Here is a 19,064-nt window from a genome sequence, read left to right as displayed (position 1 = left end):
TCTATGCCCATCCATGCTCCTCTGTCCCCTGCCCCCTCCATTCTTCCTTTTCATGTAATTCCCCTCTCTTCCTTCCATGACCCCTCCTCGCATCCATGCTCCTCTCTGTCCCATGTCCCAGCCTGGCCCGCCCTCTTCTTCCCCCCCCCTCCTCTTCGCATCCATGCTGTCGTTTTTTCCCCTGCCCTCCTGCTCCCAGTGTTCAACTTTGCTGCCCACCCACATCCCTTTTCTTTTTTTTATTTTTTTTTTATTTACCTCCGTGGTGGCGGTTCCGGCAGCGCAGCGTCAGGGAAGGAGGCGGCGCTCCCGACGTCTAGCCTTCCCTTCGCTGTGTTCCGCCTTCTTCTGACGTCATCATTGACGTCAGAAGAAGGCGGAACACAGCGAAGGGAAGGCTAGACGTCGGGAGCGCCGCCTCCTTCCCTGACGCTGCGCTGCCGGAACCGCCACCACAGAGGTAAATGTAATATAGTAAAACGCACCGTGCGTGGGTGCGATCCGTTTGTTTTTTTTTCTGCCCTCGCGATCCGTGTGTTTTCCCCGCCCTCGACGTCATGACGTTTGACGCGAGGGCGGGGCAGAGACGGCTGGGTGGCTTCACACCACGAACGCCACGAACTCCACGAACCCCACGAACCCTTCAGGGAGTGTTTTTTAGTGACTTCAGAACGTTGTCCTCATTAGAACGTTCACGGTGCGTTTTATTATATTAGATATTTATGTCTTCAAAAATGTCAGCACACTATATATATTATAGGATATCCTCTTAATACACAATTTTATTCACATGCCCTGTATGCCTAGTTCCTTTTTCATTTATTCATGCGTCTATATAGATTTTACTGCACAGATGTTTTATGCAACATTAGCATTCCATGGGAATATTGTACATGCGAATATGTAATTATGGAAAAAAAAATTTCAGTTTTCATTATAAGCTTACTTTTCATTATAAGCCTACCGCTCGTAACTATACACATCATAGCATATCCTTCCAATATAATATTTCATTCATATGCTTTGTACATTTAGTCCCTATTCTATTCATTATTTATATGTATTCTATTGTACGCATTGATCTTGCAATATTTAGCACTTTTATGAGAACATTGTATATGTGAACACATTTTTTGATGTTTAGCAAATGATGTTATTCCCACATTTTATCTTTTGATTTTGTTTTTTATCATATGCTATTGCTTACTGTGTCTTTTATCATATATGTTTTATGTTTTTACTTAATTTTTCTTTATTTGCATATGTATGTTTTATAGACTCCTGATGCAGGCCTGACTGCCGAAACACAACAGTTGTGTCGAATCTTTTCATCAATAAACAAGCTTTTTAAGATTATTGTCTCCAGGATTTGAATTTCCGTGGTCAAACATCCCACTCTCACTTATACTAAAAACATTCTTTACATGCAAACATTTTCTCCTGCTCCCAAATAGGCAAAAATGTCTGCAGCTTCTTTTTAGAACCTTTGTGTCTTTTAAAATAGGCTAGCTTGCACATTTCAACTTATTAAGGCAGCGGTGTTAGGGATGGCCCAGTGGCTGTACTGGTAATCACTGTGGACAGTCATGAGGAAGATCTTCACATCAGGCCTTCCATTCCCAAGCAAGGGGGGGGGGGGGGGGGCTGGGTGTACTGTTCACAGCCCTCCACAACCAAAGTGTGGAAGTGGGTGTTGTAGACTTTGAAAGGCTAGATTTTTCATTGCATTTACTGTTTGGACTTATCCTTGAGGAAACCTTTATGAAGTTGTGGTGGAAGGATTGTATTAGGCTCCCAAGAAGATTGGAAAAACCTGCATGAAGAAACTAAGGTTGAAATCCATACTTAAATGCACATAGGGAGGTCTTATTTATTTGGACAACAGCCTTACTTTTGGTGAGTGTGGAGATTATTACTAATCCTAATAATAAGAAATGGTAGGGGCTTGATTGTTGTACTAGATATTGCTCATCAAAAATGAAGGCCTGAAATAGCCTACTGCAGGAAGTAGTGGAATACAGCACATTTAGCAGAATTTAGATATACCTAGGATGGATGTGGAGGGCAATGGTAGGAAAAGGGTTGGACGGTCAGGGGGAAGCCAAGATGGGAGGTGGGGTTGGTTTTGGGTTATATACAGTAATTTATTTTATATGTTCATATACCCAAAGTGGTAGATATATTGAGTGTGCCAGTCTGGAGGGTATGACGTTTTCTATTGAAAATATAGCTAGAATTCACAGTGCCAGTGCATTTGTACCTGCATGAAAGCAAGTATAAATAATCTATGCATACTTTCACTCCCCCAACCTGATTCCCGCACCAGTTTTGTTTGTTTATTAAAATATTTGATATACCACGATTTCCAACAGTAAGATAAAAAAGGTTTACAATAATAAAGTAAAACAATTAACAAACTTCATCATAACAAGGTTCTCTCTCTAGGCTGCAATAACTTTCCCAAAGGCTTTTCTCTCCCAGGCTCTTTACCTTCTTAGTAGAGTCAATGCTTTAGGGTCTATCCAATACCCAAGGAATTTCAGCCTGCATGTGCTCCTCATACTTTAGGGTCTATCAACTACCCAAGGAATTCCAGCCTTAGTATGCTCCTCCCCCTGTGCTCTGCCTTTCTCCTTCAAATACTGCCTGCAGCTGTGTTCCTCCAACCACACCCTCTTACTCCTGCCCAGGCAGCTAATGAGCTATTTGCACCAGCTGTGGAGTCAGCAACAGTGTAAAACACAATATTTGAGGTCACTGGTGTCAGTGCAGATGACACTGGAAGACCAGCTACAGTATTCACATAAGCCAGCTGTAGAAACATCATCACCCAGTACAGGAGTCAGTAATGAATGACGAGTTATAGCCCATGTAGTAAGATCCTGCGGGATGCATAGTAGAGAAGAACTATAATCTTGGGTCGTATTGTTCAATGTAACTGGCATATGAGCAGGATAAAAGATTCAAAATCTCGCTCCAAGAGCCTTCAAGCAGGGGTCGGGCATCCATGAACTGCTTCCTCTTCTGTGCTATGGATGTAGCAAAATCTGCAGCCACAAGTAGATGGTGGCCTTGCCAGCTGATTTCACCTTGCTACTAGTTAAGATGGCAAGAGTTTGCTGGTATCGCAGCACTTTAAAAATCAAGGGACGTGGGCCCTTCCTCTGCTCAGTCATTCAGATGGTAATGCGATGGGCCCGCTCAATTTCAAAGGGCCTTCAAGCCCTGATGTTTGACCTTCAAGCCCTGATGTTGGGGCAGACTTAGATGTTGTTGCAATCACGGAGACGTGGCTCAATGGTTCCCATGAATGGGATGCAAACATACCAGGCTATAATCTATTTAGGAAGGATAGAGAGGGTCAAAAAGGTGGAGGAGTAGCTCTGTATGTAAAGAATGATATCATGGCGACTGAAATGACAGGGACCTAGGGAAAGGAAGAAGCGATATGGATCACCTTAAAAAGAGATGATAGAACCTCTGTCCACGTGGGTGTTGTCTACAGACCCCCGACACAATTAGAGGAACTAGATAAAGATCTGATCGCAGATATTAAAAAATTAGGAAAGAAAAAAGAGGTTCTGTTGATGGGAGATTTCAATCTGCCGGATGTAGATTGGAAGGTTCTGTCTGCAAAATCGGAAAGAAGTAGAGAGATCGTGGATGCTTTCCAAAGTGCTCTGCTCAGACAAATTGTGACGGAACCCACGAGGGAGGGAACGACGCTGGATCTGGTGCTCACAAATGGGGATAGTGTGTCAAATGTCCGAGTGAGTGCACACCTGGGAAGCAGTGACCATCAAACGGTTTGGTTTGATATGACGGCTGAAGTGGAGGGCGCCCACTCTAAGCTCAAAGTCCTGGATTTCAAGTATGCTGACTTTAGTAAAATGGGGGAATACCTGAGGAAGGAGCTGATGGGCTGGGAGGACGTACAAGAAGTGGAAGGACAGTGGTCCAGGCTGAAAGAAGTAATAAATAGGGCCACAGACCTTTATGTAAGGAGAGTAAATAAAAGCAAGAGAAAAAGGAAACCGATATGGTTCTCCAAGCAAGTGGCTGAGAAAATAAAGGCTAAAGAGTTAGTGTTCCAGAAATATAGAAAATCTCAAGAAGAGGAACACGGGGAGGAATACCGGATGAAACTGAAAGAAGCCAAGAGAGAGGTACGTCTGGCGAAGGCGCAAGCGGAAGAACAAATGGCTAGAAATGTAAGGAGGGGAGACAAAAATTTCTTCAGGTATATTAGTGAAAGGAGAATGACTAAAAAGGGAATTGTGAGACTAAAAGATACAACGAAACGTTATGTAGATAATGATGAAGAAAAAGCCAATTTGCTAAATAGATACTTTTGTTCTGTTTTCACTGAAGAAAATCCTGGCGAAGGACCACGAGGGACTGGCAAAAGTACACCTGAGAATGGAGTGGATAGAGTACTGTTCATGGAAGAGAGTGTGTATCAACAACTTGGAAAGCTAACAGTGGACAAAGCCATGGGACTGGACGGGATCCACCCCAGAATATTGAGGGAGCTCAGAGAGGTTCTGGCGGGTCCTCTTAAAGATTTGTTTAATAAATCCTTGGAGACGGGAGAGGTTCCGAGGGATTGGAGAACGGCAGATGTGGTCCCTCTTCACAAAAGTGGTGATAGGGAAGAAGCTGGAAACTACAGGCCGGTAAGCCTCACTTCGGTTATTGGAAAAGTAATGGAAGCGATGCTGAAGGAAAGGATAGTGAATTTCCTGGAAGCCAATAAGTTGCAAGATCCGAGACAACATGGTTTTACCAGAGGGAAATCGTGCCAAACGAATCTCATTGAATTCTTTGACTGGGTAACTGGAGAACTGAATCATCGACATGTTATAGACGTAATCTACTTAGATTTTAGCAAAGCTGTTGACACGGTTCCCCACAGGAGGCTCTTAAATAAACTCGATGGGCTGAAGATAGGTCCCGAAGTGGTGAACTGGATTAGGAACTGGTTGACGGACAGACGACAGAGGGTGGTGGTAAATGGAGTTCGCTCGGAGGAGGGAAAGGTGAGTAGTGGAGTGCCTCAGGGATCGGTGCTGGGGCCAATTCTGCTCAATATATTTGTGAGTGACATTGCCGAAGGGTTAGAAGGTAAAGTTTGCCTATTTGCGGATGATACTAAGATTTGCAACAGAGTGGACACCCGGGAGGGAGTGGAAAGCATGAAAAGGGATCTGAGGAAGCTAGAAGAATGGTCTAAGGTTTGGCAATTAAAATTCAATGCGAAGAAATGCAAAGTGATGCACTTAGGGAGTAGAAACCCAAGAGAGACTTATGTGTTAGGCGATGAGAGTCTGATAGGTACTGAGGGGGAGAGGGATCTTGGTGTGATAGTATCCGAGGATCTGAAGGTGATGGAACAGTATGACAAGGCGGTGGCTGTAGCGAGAAGGTTGCTAGGCTGTATAGAGAGAGGTGTGATCAGCAGAAGAAAGGAAGTGTTGATGCCCCTGTACAAGTCGTTGGTGAGGCCCCACCTGGAGTATTGTGTTCAGTTTTGGAGGCCATACCTTACGAAGGATGTTAAAAAAATGGAAGCGGTGCAAAGAAAAGCTACGAGAATGGTATGGGATTTGCGTTCCAAGACGTATGAAGAGAGACTTGCTGACCTGAACATGTATACCCTGGAGGAAAGGAGGAACAGGGGTGATATGATACAGACGTTCAAATATTTGAAAGGTATTAATCCGCAAACAAATCTTTTCCGGAGATGGGAAGGCGGTAGAACCAGAGGACATGAAATGAGATTGAAGGGGGGCAGATTCAGGAAAGATGTCAGGAAGTATTTTTTCACGGAGAGGGTGGTGGATGCTTGGAATGCCCTCCCACGGGAGGTGGTGGAGATGAAAACGGTAACGGAATTCAAACATGCGTGGGATATGCATAAAGGAATCCTGTGCAGAAGGAATGGATCCTCAGAAGCTTAGCCGAAATTGGGTGGTGGAGCAGGTTGGGGGAAGAGGGGTTGGTGGTTGGGAGGCGAGGATAGTGGAGGGCAGACTTATATGGTCTGTGCCAGAGCTGGTGATGGGAGGCGGGACTGGTGGTTGGGAGGCGGGAAGTACTGCTGGGCAGACTTGTACGGTCTATGCCCTGAATAAGGCAGGTACAAATCAAGGTAAGGTATACACATATGAGTTTGTCTTGTTGGGCAGACTGGATGGACCGTGCAGGTCTTTTTCTGCCGTAATCTACTATGTTACTATGTTAGGGCACTTTGAACTTTAAGTCAAGTAGTGTGGGCAATACAATGCCTTCCATACCCTGAAGTAAGCCAAGCAGGTGCACATTGGTCCTCCGGTCCTATTTCTGCCCAATGGAGCAAGGTAATTTCAGTGCCTTGTTTATCCACAATGGGCACAAGCAATTCCAAGTGGGTAATATGAGTCTCAAGCTCTGAAGCCTTTGCCTGAAAGTCAGTGAATTAGTGTTTAAGAAATGCTAATTCCAACTGCTCTCCGGCACTATGTAAGCCACATTGAACCTGCAAACAGGTGGGAAAATGTGGGGCACAAATGTAACAAATAAATAAATAAATAAATAAATAAACTTTAAGACTAAAAGTTCCGCTATGACTGGACGTAGTAAATCCTGGAGTTCGGAGGTGGCGGGTGCCATCTTAATGGGCATCAAATATTCTTGTTTAGGCTGCTAGGTTCCCGCAGTGACTGCGTAATAGGCTTCAATCTTATTTTGTTTACTTGTAGACATAACCAGGTACATAAGGGTTGCGATCAGATCCAATAAAAAGAAATCTGGAAAGTAGGGCTGGCATAAAATCTATTTACAGATCTAGAGCTGTTCTTTAAAGCAACCATCTTACACAAAGCAGCGCCAAAAGTCAACACTCTGTGGTCAGTGTACTGTCCTCCTTGAACACTTGTTTGTTATATATATGTGTGTGGTGTAGAGGTTAAGGTTGTGGTCCTTCAATGCAGGGGGGGGGGGGGGTGTAAGTTTGATTCCCACTAGGGTGTTATTGTTTACTGTTTTATTTATCCTGGCATAGCTACTGCAATGTGCTAGGTAGGTGTATGTGATATGCTGGTCACTTTGTTGGTCACAGGAGGGTGTTCGCCAAATCCCTTCCTTTTCTCCCCTTCCTTTCTATTTCATCTCATAGGTTTGGGGTTGGCTGCAACACATTCTAGTAGATATGTGGGTTGTAGGCAAATTGTAACAAGGGTGGCTGCATACTCAGGCCTTGAGCCAGAATAGAGCTGTTATAGGGGGTGCAACATCAGTGGTACTTCAGGCTCTGAGGCGCTCCCTCATGCACCAGATGAGGCCTGGGTCTTCCCACCGTATCCACCTGTACACCTCAAGATGACAGTAGATTCCAATCCATCTGCAAAACACAAGTTGGTGGAGACAGGGTTCAGGTGATGGGCCTTCTTGGCATCACATACATTATTATTTTTTAAGACATGTTGTGCAATGCTCCTCGCATAGCCTGTGACAGATGGTTATAGCCAGATTTTTTTTTTGGTGGGGGGACAGTGCATAGGTACTGTGTGAGCTAAGGTGGCTGTGGGGACAGAGGATGGCATGGTGGCCTTTCTGTGGAGCACATGCACTGTTGCTGGGAAGGTGGAGATGGGCAGTGGGATAAAACAGGTGTGCCTTTGGGTGACTGCATGTACATTTGTGACCTGCTGCCAACATTCCCATCATGGGGCAGTATGCTGGGGCGGGGGTTAGTGGATCCAGATATGTAAAACCCCTCATTTCAGCATTTAGTGGCTAGTGGAGGGGGCCCCATAATTACTTGTCATTGGATATTTTGGCCATTCTGATTTCAGCAATGCTTTGTTATTCTTTATAAAGGAAAATCAATAAAATGTTATTGCAACAACAAAGTGAACTCACAATATCTGACCCTGCCTATGTATAGTGCTTGCACATGCGTAGTGATGTGATCCTGGGGAGCATTGCTTTACACTCACCTTTCCAAGTTGCTCCTTGTGGATCTCCATGCCCTCATGGAAACATTGTGGGAGGGGGGCAAGTGGTAGTGGTGCTCTGACTCCTGCACAGAGAAATTTGACTCCCTCTGCAGAGACATTGCTGTGCACACTGAGAAACATTCTTCCATATGCAAAGGTATATATGCACATTTTTCTCATGGAGGGAACGTTGCCATGGATGTTTTCTCGACATGGGGACCAAAACCGCTGTTGCATGTTTTGCATTGTGTATTTCTGATTGGCAGAGATGTTTATCTCAAAACATCTATGATGTTTACAATGCGTCTTAAATTTTAATGTTTAAGTGTATTTTCGATTTGCGGAAAATGTTTATTTAGCTCTTCCATTATGGACTTGGTTTTTCGCATGTTTTCTGCTAAATGTGTTTTTTTCGCTATTTGTATGTCATATCGACAATGCCCCTCAGTGCTTTTTTTTTTTGCAGGAAAAAAGGTACCGGTACTCATTATGGGTAACCTTAAGGGCGGGGTCACTATTTATGGCCCCACTCCTACTGTAGCCACACCCACAATAACCACACCCCCTTTACCAGCCATGGCACATATAAATAGGCATCACTGAAAATATTACATCAGTATAGGAGAAGAGAAATAACTTGTGATGTTTTTTTATTATAAATAATTTCTGTAAGTTGTTACAGCTCCAGTGTACCAAAAATAACACAAACCAAATTAGCATAAAGACCAGGAATTATGAGAATAGCCAAATCTGAAACACAATGTTATCAAAATCTCAGAACCTAACAAACAGATCTCTGTTCAGACACTTGGCCTTGCAGTAACACATGCAGAACAGAAATAGCCCCTCTTCAAATTATTCTTCAAAAATTAACTTGAAATCCTAAGAAGCTAGACTCTGCATGCAGCATAATACCAGAAAAACAGAATGAAATACGGTTCCTCCTATACAGTGCAAAATAAGACAGCAGATGTAAATTCTCAAATTGGACATATTCCAAACACTAAAATTAAAATAAAATTGTTTTTTCTACCTTTGTTGTCTGGTGACTTTTGTTTTTCTGATCATGTTGGTCCCAGTCTCTGATTCTTCTGCTATCAATTCTCTTAATTCCATTTCCAGAGCTTCCTGTCCATTTATTTCTTTATTCTCCTCCTTTCTTCTTAATTTCTTGCCCTACATCCATAAGTAAAAGTTGTCCTCTATGAACTTTACTGGAGCAGGTATAGAGTGGATCCAGTGTTTGCCTATTTTCTCCATCTATGTGCAGTTTTTCTCCTCTCTTCCCTTTCCTTCATCTCCACCCAAATGCATCTTCTTTTCTCTTTCTCCCCTTCATTCATATCCAGCATTTCTCCTCTCTCCCATCCGTTTTATCCATGTCCAGCACTTTCCCCTCCATCCATGTCCAGCATTTCTCCTCTCCCATCCCTTGCATCCATGTCCAGCATTTCCCCCTTCCCTCTCTCCATGTGCATCTCCTTCCTCTCTCTTCCCTCCCCTTCATCCATGTCCACCATTTCTCTCTCCTCTCCCCTTCCATCCATATCCAGTACTTCTCCCTTCTCTCCTCCCCTCCATCCATTTTCATCTCATTTCCTCTCTCCTCCCTCCCCTCTATTCATGTGCATCTCCTTCCTCAGTCTTCCCTCCCCTCCATCCATCCATCCATCCATCCCCATGTCCAGCATTTCTCCTCTCTCCCCTCCATCCATGTTCAGGATTTCTCCTCTCCCCTTGCTGTTCCCTCCATCCATGTCCAGAAGTTATCCTCTCTCCTGTGCCCTCCCCTCCATCCATCCATGCCCAGCAATTCTCTTTCCCCTGCTCTGGTGGAAATTGTCAACTTACAAATCCCAATAAATAAATAGTTTTGATTGATAGATTGAAAACTGTTAGAAATAGCCTAGTTTCCTGTTTGAGTTCTTCTTAGAACTTTGGGATAAATACCATCTGATACAGGTAACTTATTAGTTTTTTGTTTGTCAAGTTACCCTGTTACATCTTCCAGTTTCACAGTTTGCCTTGGGGGTCCTTTTACTAAGGTGCACTGAAAAATGGCCCGCAGTAGTGTAGGCATGTGTTTTGGGCACTCACAGATCCATTTTTCAGTGCGCCTGCAAAAAAGGTCTTTTTAAAATTTTTGCTGAAAATGGATGTGCGGCAAAAATCAAAATTGGTGCGCATCCATTTTGGGTCTGAGACCTTACCGTAACCATTGACCTAGTGATAAAGTCTCACGTAACCGTGTGGTAATGACCTGCACGTGTCCGATACGCACGTCTGAATTATTTTTCGGACGTGTGCCAAAAATGAAATTAGCTCAAGAGCCACATAGTAGCCGGGTGGTAACTCCATTTTTATGTGCGTTGGGCCCCTTTGTTCTTGTAAATAATTATCCTTTAGTCCACAGTCAATCTTTATATATGGTATTTTGAGAAAAATGTTTTCATAGGATCCCCTTCCTAATAAATAAGTTCTGTTATAATTAATATTTACAAGTTCTTCTCTGTTTTTTTCTTTAGTGTGCTAATCTTCAGCACTATGGTTCTTGACATCTTATGATAACACAATGTAGACTACGCAGAGCAAGAAACCCACTTGAGTTAAGGGAAATATATATTATTCTCTGGCACAGATGAGCCTGTGTGATCTCAGATCTAAATTATCTTTATATTGGGTGTAAAACATACTAGGACAGACTGAAGGTCCATCAAAGCCCCATCATCCTGTTTCCAACAGTGGCAAATCCAGGTTACAAGTACCTGGCAAGATCCCAAAACAGTACAATACATTTTATGCTGCTTATCCTAGAAATATTCAATTTTATAGACCACTATTTCATGTGTGGGGACTTTATAAACAATATGGCTTATGCTTTGTCCCAAACAACTGTATATTCTCCTAAATGATATACTTCATTATAATTAACAGCAGCAGTATATCACTCTGTAGCAAATAATCTCACACTTTATAATAATCACTTTTATGTAATATCTTCATCCTTTGGGGATCATAAGATAATGATGCTGCTCTCACCATACGAACATAATATTCAATGTTCATCCAAGGAAATGGTTGAGGTGCAAATCTTCATAGATCAACCCAACCTCAACCATTTCCTTGGATGAACATTGAATATTATGTTCGTATGGTGAGAGCAGCATCATTATCTGATGATCCCCAAAGAATGAAGCTATTACATAAAAGTGATTATTATAAAGTGTGAGATTATTTGCTAAAGAGAGATATACTGCTGCTGTTAATTATAATGAAATATATCGTTTAGGAGAATATACAGTTGTTTGGGACAAAGCATAAGCCATATCCTAGAAATAAGCAATGGATTTTCCCCAAGTCCATCTTAATAATGGCTTATGGACTTTTCTTTTAGGAAATTATCCAAACCTTTTGTAAACCCCGCTAAGCTAACTGCTTTTACCACATTTTATGGCAATGAATTCCAGAGTTTAATTACACCTTGAGTGAAGAAATATTTTCTCTGATTTATTTTAAATTTACTGCTTTGTAGCTTCATTGCATGCCCCCTACTCCTAGTATTTTTGGAAAGAGTAAACAAGTGATTCAGGACTACCCATTCCACTCCTCTCATTATTTAATAGACCGCTATCATATCTCCCTTCAGGCGTCTTTTCTCCAGCTGAAACTCTTTTTCATCACTTCTACGATATGAGTATGCAGGAATCGTAGAATATTCATAGATGGCACAAGTATTTAGTTTGGGGATAGTATTCCAGCCAGCTGCTCTAAAATGTCAGCAGGGTATCATGAGCATTTTCAAAATGAGCAGACCAGCTGTGCTGTTCTTGTGATACACAAGATCAATAGAGTTGGCCAGTGTATTTTTAAAATACTAGTATGATCCTGGCAAGCTCAGCAGGGGTCCCTTAATAAATACTTGGCTCAGTGAGCCATATGATTTGGCTATAGTCTTACTGGGCTATATATAATCTTTTTCAGAAAAGACAGGGTGAGTAAAAAAGATGATGGAGTAGCACTTTACTTAAATAGTAATAATAATAATATGGCAATAGAAAAGTAGGGAGTATAGAGAAAGTAAAAGACATTTGTAGTTTACTTTGAACAGAGGAGATGTAATTTCTGTCTACACCAGAGTGATTATACAGACTTTGTGCCCAGCAGAAGAATCAGTTAGAGATATAGTCAAAGAGATAAATAATATTTCAATAAAAAGATGTTACTGGTGGGAAATTTTAATCTGACAAATATTGATTTGACTCTCTTATCTGTGAAATCAAAAACTGAGAGATCCTGGATTTCGTTGAAGGCTCTGCAGGCAAATGATAATAAAGTCCATGAGGGAGGGAGAGTGTGTGGTACTGGGTTATTAGATGTAATTTACACAAATGGAGAACTGTTTATTATATTTAGTTAGTTGGCCACCTGAGTGCCAGTGACCATCAGATATATGCTCTAATATAAGAGCCAGAGCAGAGAGGGATGATATAAAAATCAAGTTCCTGCACTTTATGGTACCATTTTTTTAAATTAAGGGAATAAATTAAGCAGGAGCCAGCAGTATTTGAAGTTCTTTGGAAAGCAAACAACAGTAAGCTAAACCAAAAGGAATTATATTAATGTCAACAAATCTTCATGCTGAGAAAGTCAGACAAAACGTTTAGCATACAAAACAAACAATGGATCTCAGAAAGATAAACACAAAGCAGATTGTGGGTTAAAACTAAAAAGAAACAGGGAAGATAGTCATAATTTAGTAAAGTAGGTAATGATCCTTCTTTCCAATATGTCAGGGAAAGGAGGAAATGCAGATCCAGGACTGCAGGATTGGGAAGAGAAAATCAGGATTATATAGAGGGTAAGAAGTTAAAAAGCAAAAATGCTAAACAAATACTATTCAATACTTACTGAAGAAGGGGTTGGAGAAAGACCACTGATGCCATACCATTTACAGAAGAGTTTGTGTGTTACCAGGAAAACTGCAAGTGAACAAAGCTATGGGGTCAGATGAAATACATCCTAGAGCATCATTTCCCAAACTGTGCGCCGGGGCACCCTGATGTGCCACAGTGAACTCTCAGGGGTGACGCGGCACATCTTGACCTTCCTCCCGCCATCCACAATCCAGCATTGCTCCCTACTTTCCCTTCCCACAGGTCCGGAATCTGCCGCTTCCTGCTTCTTCCCCCACTGCCGCTGCAGTGCTTGCAGTTTACATTTTCGGGTCATGCGTGATCACACAGGCACTGCGGGAACTTTCCCTCTGCCACGCAGTGGCGTAGGAGGGGGGGGGGGGGTGGTCCGCCCCAGGTGCACGCCGCTGGGGGGTGTCGGCGCCTCGCTGGTTCCTTGCTCTCTCTGCCCCAGAACAGGTTACTTCCTGTTCCGGGGCAGAGAGAGCAAGGAACCAGCGAGGCGCCGACACCCTCCCAGCGGCGTGCTCTCGGCGGATTGGCCCGCCCACCCGCCCCTCTACCGCCTTCCAGGTATGTTCTCGCGAGCGGGGGGGGGGTGTTGCGCTACGGAGGGGAGAGGGTGCGTCACGCTGCACCCGGGGGGGGGGGGTGCGCAGCGGCGACCCGCCCCGGGTGTCAGCTGCCCTCGCGACGCCACTGCTGCCACGTCCAGCCCTCACAACAGAAAGTTGCATCAGAAGGCTGGACATGGCGGCCTGGGAAGGCCCCGGAGTGCATGCCGGTGTGAATCACGGATGGCCCGAAAATGTAAACTGCAAGCACTGCAGTGGTGGCAGGGCAAGGAGAAAGAAGCAGGGCTGCAGGGAATGGTGTGCTGGACTTTCTGGGAAGAGGGGGCTGCAGGAAAAGGGAGACCCATGTGGCCAGTGGAAGGGTGCAGAGACTCATGTGGCCTTTGGGGGGGGGGGGGGGGGACCGCGAAAAATTGCTCGGACATTAAGGGTTCTGTGAGCTGAAAAAGTTTGGGAACTCCTGTCCTAGAGTATTGACCTGGGCTACTGAATGATACATCCAGTAGAACTTCAGAGGTGGAAGTGGTCCTGTAAGACTAGAGAAGGATGATTGTTGTCCCCGTTTCTAGAAGTTGAAGTAAGGAGGAGGTTGGAACCCATAGACTGGTTAATCTAACTTTGCTGGCGAGAAAATTAAGAGAGACTCTACTAAACAAAAGGATAGTGAACTATCCAGAGTCCAGCAGGTTGCAGAATCTGATTTTTACCAGAGACAGAGGTGCTCATTTTCAAAGCAGATGGATGTCTTAAAATGCCTAAAAAAAAATCCATCTACTAAAAATTTCCAAATCCTGATTTTGGGAAGTAAGAATTTGGACATTTCACAATGCAGTTCATCCAAATAGCAAGGGGGCATGTTGTGGGTGTGTTTTGAGCGGCACTAGGAAGGGCCCAAAAGTAGGACTTTCAACAGGGGTTTTCAAAAAGATAGAAATGTCCAAGTCTAAAAAGGACTTTTATATCTAGACCTGTTTCAGTCACGTCCAAGTTATAAGGAGGCTGAAGCTCGCGGGAAGCAGCCTGCCTAAGGGGCCCGTTTACTAAGCTGTGGCAAAAAGTGGCCTGCAGCATTGTAGGCGCATTTTAGGTGTGCATCAGGCCAGTTTTTACTGCGTCTGCAAAAGAATGGGACAGGAAAAGGGCATGCAGTAAAACTGAAACCAGCGCTCGCCTAAAACCGGCCTGAGCCCTCAACGCCACCCGTTGATCTAGCGGTAAGGGCTAGAGCCCTGTAGCACTCCACTATTCACCCTTTTCCATTGAGAGAAATGGCCATTTAATCCTACCCTCTGCTTTCTATCTAATAACCAATTCCTAATCCACAACGGAATATTGCTTCCTATCCCATGACCCTAATTTTCTCAGGAGTGTCTCATAAGGAACTTTGTCAAAAGCTTTCTGAAAATCTAGGTACACTACAGCAACCAGCTCATCTTTATCCACATCTTCAAAATTAAACCAAGTTTATTTATGTGTTCTGTAATTTTATTCTTTACAATAGTTTCCACTATTTTATCGGGTACTGATGTCAGGCTTATCAGTCTATAATTTCCCGGATCATTCCTGGAACCCTTTTAAAAAATCAGCATCACATTGGCCACCCTCCAATCTTCTGGTACTACAGATGCCAGGTTACATATTACTAACAAAAGATCAGCAATTTCATGTTTGAGTTCTTTCAGTACCCTTGGATGCATGCCATCCATTCCAGGTGATTTACTACTCTTTTTCAGTTTCGCTCAGTAGGTCTCCCAGGTTTACCGAGATTTCTTTCAGTTCCTCTGTATCATTTATTTATTTGTTACATTTGTACCCCGCACTTTCCCACTCATAGCAGGTGCAATGTGGCTTACATAGAAGTAGGATTACAAAGTAAAGTGTAGAGAGTACAGGCAAAGCTTAGCAGAGTAAAGGAGATGCAGAGTAATGGAGATGTGTAGGTAGGTAATAATATGAGGAGAAGGGGTAAGGTGGTAGGAGGAAGTGCTAGTTTTAGGCTAGATAGAGATAATCAGGGGATAGGGTCAGGGTAAGCATAGTGAAACTGGAGGAGACGTGGTCACCCTTGAAAGCCATTTCTGGTGCAGGTTGATCTTTTACATCATCTCCCATAAAGACTGAAGCAAGGAATTAATTCAGTTTCTCCCCTGTGGCCTTGTCCTCCCTGAGTGCCCCTTTTCCTCCTTCATGATGTAATGATCCCACGGATTCCCTTGCAGGCTTTCTGCTTCTGATGTACTTGAAAAAGTTGTTACTGTGAGTTTTTGCCTCTGCGGCAAGTTTCTCTTCATATTCTCTTTTATCCTTCTTTATCAATGCTTTGCATCTAGCTTGAAAGTGCTTATGTTGCTTTTGGCTCTAATAGCCTCTTTCACTTCACCTTTTAACTATGCTGGCTGTTTTCTTTTCTTTCCACCTTTGTAAATACGTGGAATGCATCTGGTCTGGGCTTCCAAGATTTGTATTTTTAAACAATGTCCATGCCTGATTTAATATCTTCACATTGACAGCCAATCCTTTTAGCTTCTTTTTAACCATTTTCCTCATTTTATCATAGTAATTCTTTCGAAAATTAAATGCTACTAGATATTTCACCTGTTATGCTAGTATTACACAAAGGAAAGTAGGTATCTACTTTCCATTATAGAACAGGTGCTTAAATAATAGAGGAGCTGTTAAAGAATTTCCCTTATTCCCCTTATTCAATATCAGAATTTGAAAGTGTGACTTCTTTTATATTGCGAACTGTACTGGTTACCAATTGTAGCTCGTATACAGTTCAAACTGGCCACATTAATTCACAAGCTATTATATGGGGAGGCCCCACAATATTTACAGCCATATATTTGTCTTGCCTATAGTGCAAAGGCCTATTTTTGGCATAAATTATATATATTACAGTTTCCTAGTGTTAGAAATATAATATCCTCTAAGCAGTTAACATCACCTTTAACCTATCAAACAACTTTAATTTGGAATGCTCTAACTCAAGCAATAAGATTGATTAAAAACTATTTGATGTTTAGAAAAATGAATGGAAGAGCTGTGTGTCTGGGAGATGCACGAATGGGGAATTGATTTGTTTCTGGTTTTGGTGAGAGGAATGGGAGGATTGGGAGGGAAATTCTCCTTGTTCTTGGTGGAACTAAAGGTAGAAGTTCATTTACTGGGTTGGCTGTTTTGTCAAGGCTGGGATGGTGTAGCTGGGACACTGTCCTTAGCCTTTGAATTGTTTGTATTATACCGCACTAGTAGTTATTTGCTCCTCTGGTGGGATGGGTGACTTATGAATTGCCATTCTGAATGTTGATGGGATCCATTCACCCGTAAAGTGTAAAAAGATTTCAAATTACACTAAACGCCTCCAGGTACACATCCTACTCATGCAGGAGACCCACCTAACGAATTCTGAACAAGTCTAACTAAAGAGAGATTGGGTCAAGGAGTTGGTGTTCGCCTCATATAATGGTAGGCAGCGGGGAGTGGCGATCGTCATTCACAAAAACTTGGACTCCCTATGCCACAAGATCATTTCAGATCCTGATGGGTGATTTGTGATTTGGGTGGGCAAGCTCCAGGGAAAGAGAGTGGCTATTTGCTCTGTGCATGCTCCAAATGTTTATTCCCATAAATTCTTTTCCAACCTGCTGGCTACATTGGCGCCACTCCAAGAATACTCACTGGTGGTAGGTGTGGATTTCAATATCACAGCCGACCCCCTCCTGGATTGCAACCCCCCAAAAGCTCAACCTAAAAACCTTGGGGCGCAGGGAGTTAATTTTCTCCTGCAAGAATGAAACCTTATTGATATCTGGAGGGTACTGCACCCCGACGAACGTAATTTCACTTTTTTCTCTCAGGTCCACAAAGTGCAGGCACAATTGGATCACATACTCCTCTCCTCCTGTCATTGGCTAGAAAAGCTGACATAGAAGATGGGGTAGTGTCAGATCATAGCTTGGCCTGGGTGAAAATGGGTTTCTCCCCTCAGGGTTTCTCCCCTCAGAGACAGACAGGAGGCTGGCGGATGAATCTCTCCCTCTACTTGGCTAGGAGAGACGAGGTGTCTTACAGGGGAGTGGTGACCTCCTTTATTTGGTCTGCCCGCAGAGCTCGTGTAGGGTATACAAAACTGGAACATTCTAGGGAGAGGGGGAGTGTCAATCTGCCAGACTTACACCTTTACAATGTAGCAGCCCTGCTCCGATGGCTACACGAGCTACACACAGGGGCATCTCGGTACGCTCCTGCATATATCTGGTCCCATGAAGCATCTCCCTGTGCTGTTTGTAATGTCCTTCAGACCAGGGGCGTGGGGGTCCCTCTATCACCTCTGCTAAAGCCTTTACACAAGGCATGGGAATTGTGGCATACGAGACGGGGGGGGGGGGGGCTACAGGAGCTTCCCAGATTTCCCTGCGGGCCAGGGTTTCTCCCTTGGGCACTGTGGCGGCGAGGGGGTTGCAGATATGTGGGTCAGCTTCTACATTTGGAGGGGGGGGGGGGAATACTCTCTTTTCAGGCCTGCCAATCAAAATGGCACTTACCTGCTAATTTTCTTTTCTCTTCCAACTTCATCACTACCTCACATCTTTTCTGTGAAGAGTCGGGGGCTGCTACCCAACTTTTACCCAGCTAGACACCCTATTTCTACAATTACCGGTCTCCTCTAATAAACTTTCAGTATGGTATAGAATGGGTAAGGAGCAGCGAGTTTCCCCTTTCTCAATCAGCTGGCAGGGAGACGGAGTGTTAGCTTGGCAGAATCACTTACTGGGAAAGACTTGTCCATTTGTTTTGGGCTGGCTTTTAAAATTACCCCTAATGTGAGATTATGCGAGACTGTATTCAAAATTCTACATGAGGTTTACACTTCCCTCTCCTAGAATGTTCCAAGAGCAAAGGGAAATATATGAGGCTTTGGGACACGGCAGTATGTGATAAGTGTGAATTGGGAGAGGGAACCATGGTACATCACTTTTTGGAATGTATTAAAACTATAGCCTTTCTGGTCTGGGGTCCTTGTCACTATAGAAGCAGTTTTGGGAACAACATGTGAATGGACATATGCATCTCTGTTACTGAGTTTGGACTCTGCTCTCAGTGCCTCTTGGACCACCAGTGTCGCTTCGTGTTGCTGGCATTGATGGTGGCCCAAAAGACTGCCCTCCACCATTGGGTGGGCAGGGAGCCCCCACCCTTAGCTGGATGGAAGACTAGTATGCTGCAGATGGCCTCGTGGGAGCTACTGAATATAACTCACTCCAAGGGGGAAGAGTTTAAGAATGTATTTGGAGCTCTGGAAGGTATTGCAAGCTCATTTGGAAGGACAGCAATGGACTACCCCAATGAACACAGAGTAAAGGGGAAGCAGAGGCGGGGAGGAACATCTTGGGGGGGGGGGGTCTGTTGGAGGCTTAAAATTCAAAAGTGAATGGTACACAGGTTCAGTTAGTTTCTCCTTGTTAGTATACTTGTCTTATTGGTATCTTGCTTTGATGGTTGCTGTCATCTGTTTTAAAATACTTGAAGAACCTAGGGATCAGCCATTGTCCAACTCTGAATACATGGACTGCACTGATGCAGGAGCTCTAGTG

Source organism: Microcaecilia unicolor, chromosome 2 (assembly GCF_901765095.1).
Source record: "Microcaecilia unicolor chromosome 2, aMicUni1.1, whole genome shotgun sequence".
Lineage (NCBI taxonomy): Eukaryota > Metazoa > Chordata > Amphibia > Gymnophiona > Siphonopidae > Microcaecilia > Microcaecilia unicolor.
Note: the sequence above shows the minus strand (reverse complement) of the source record.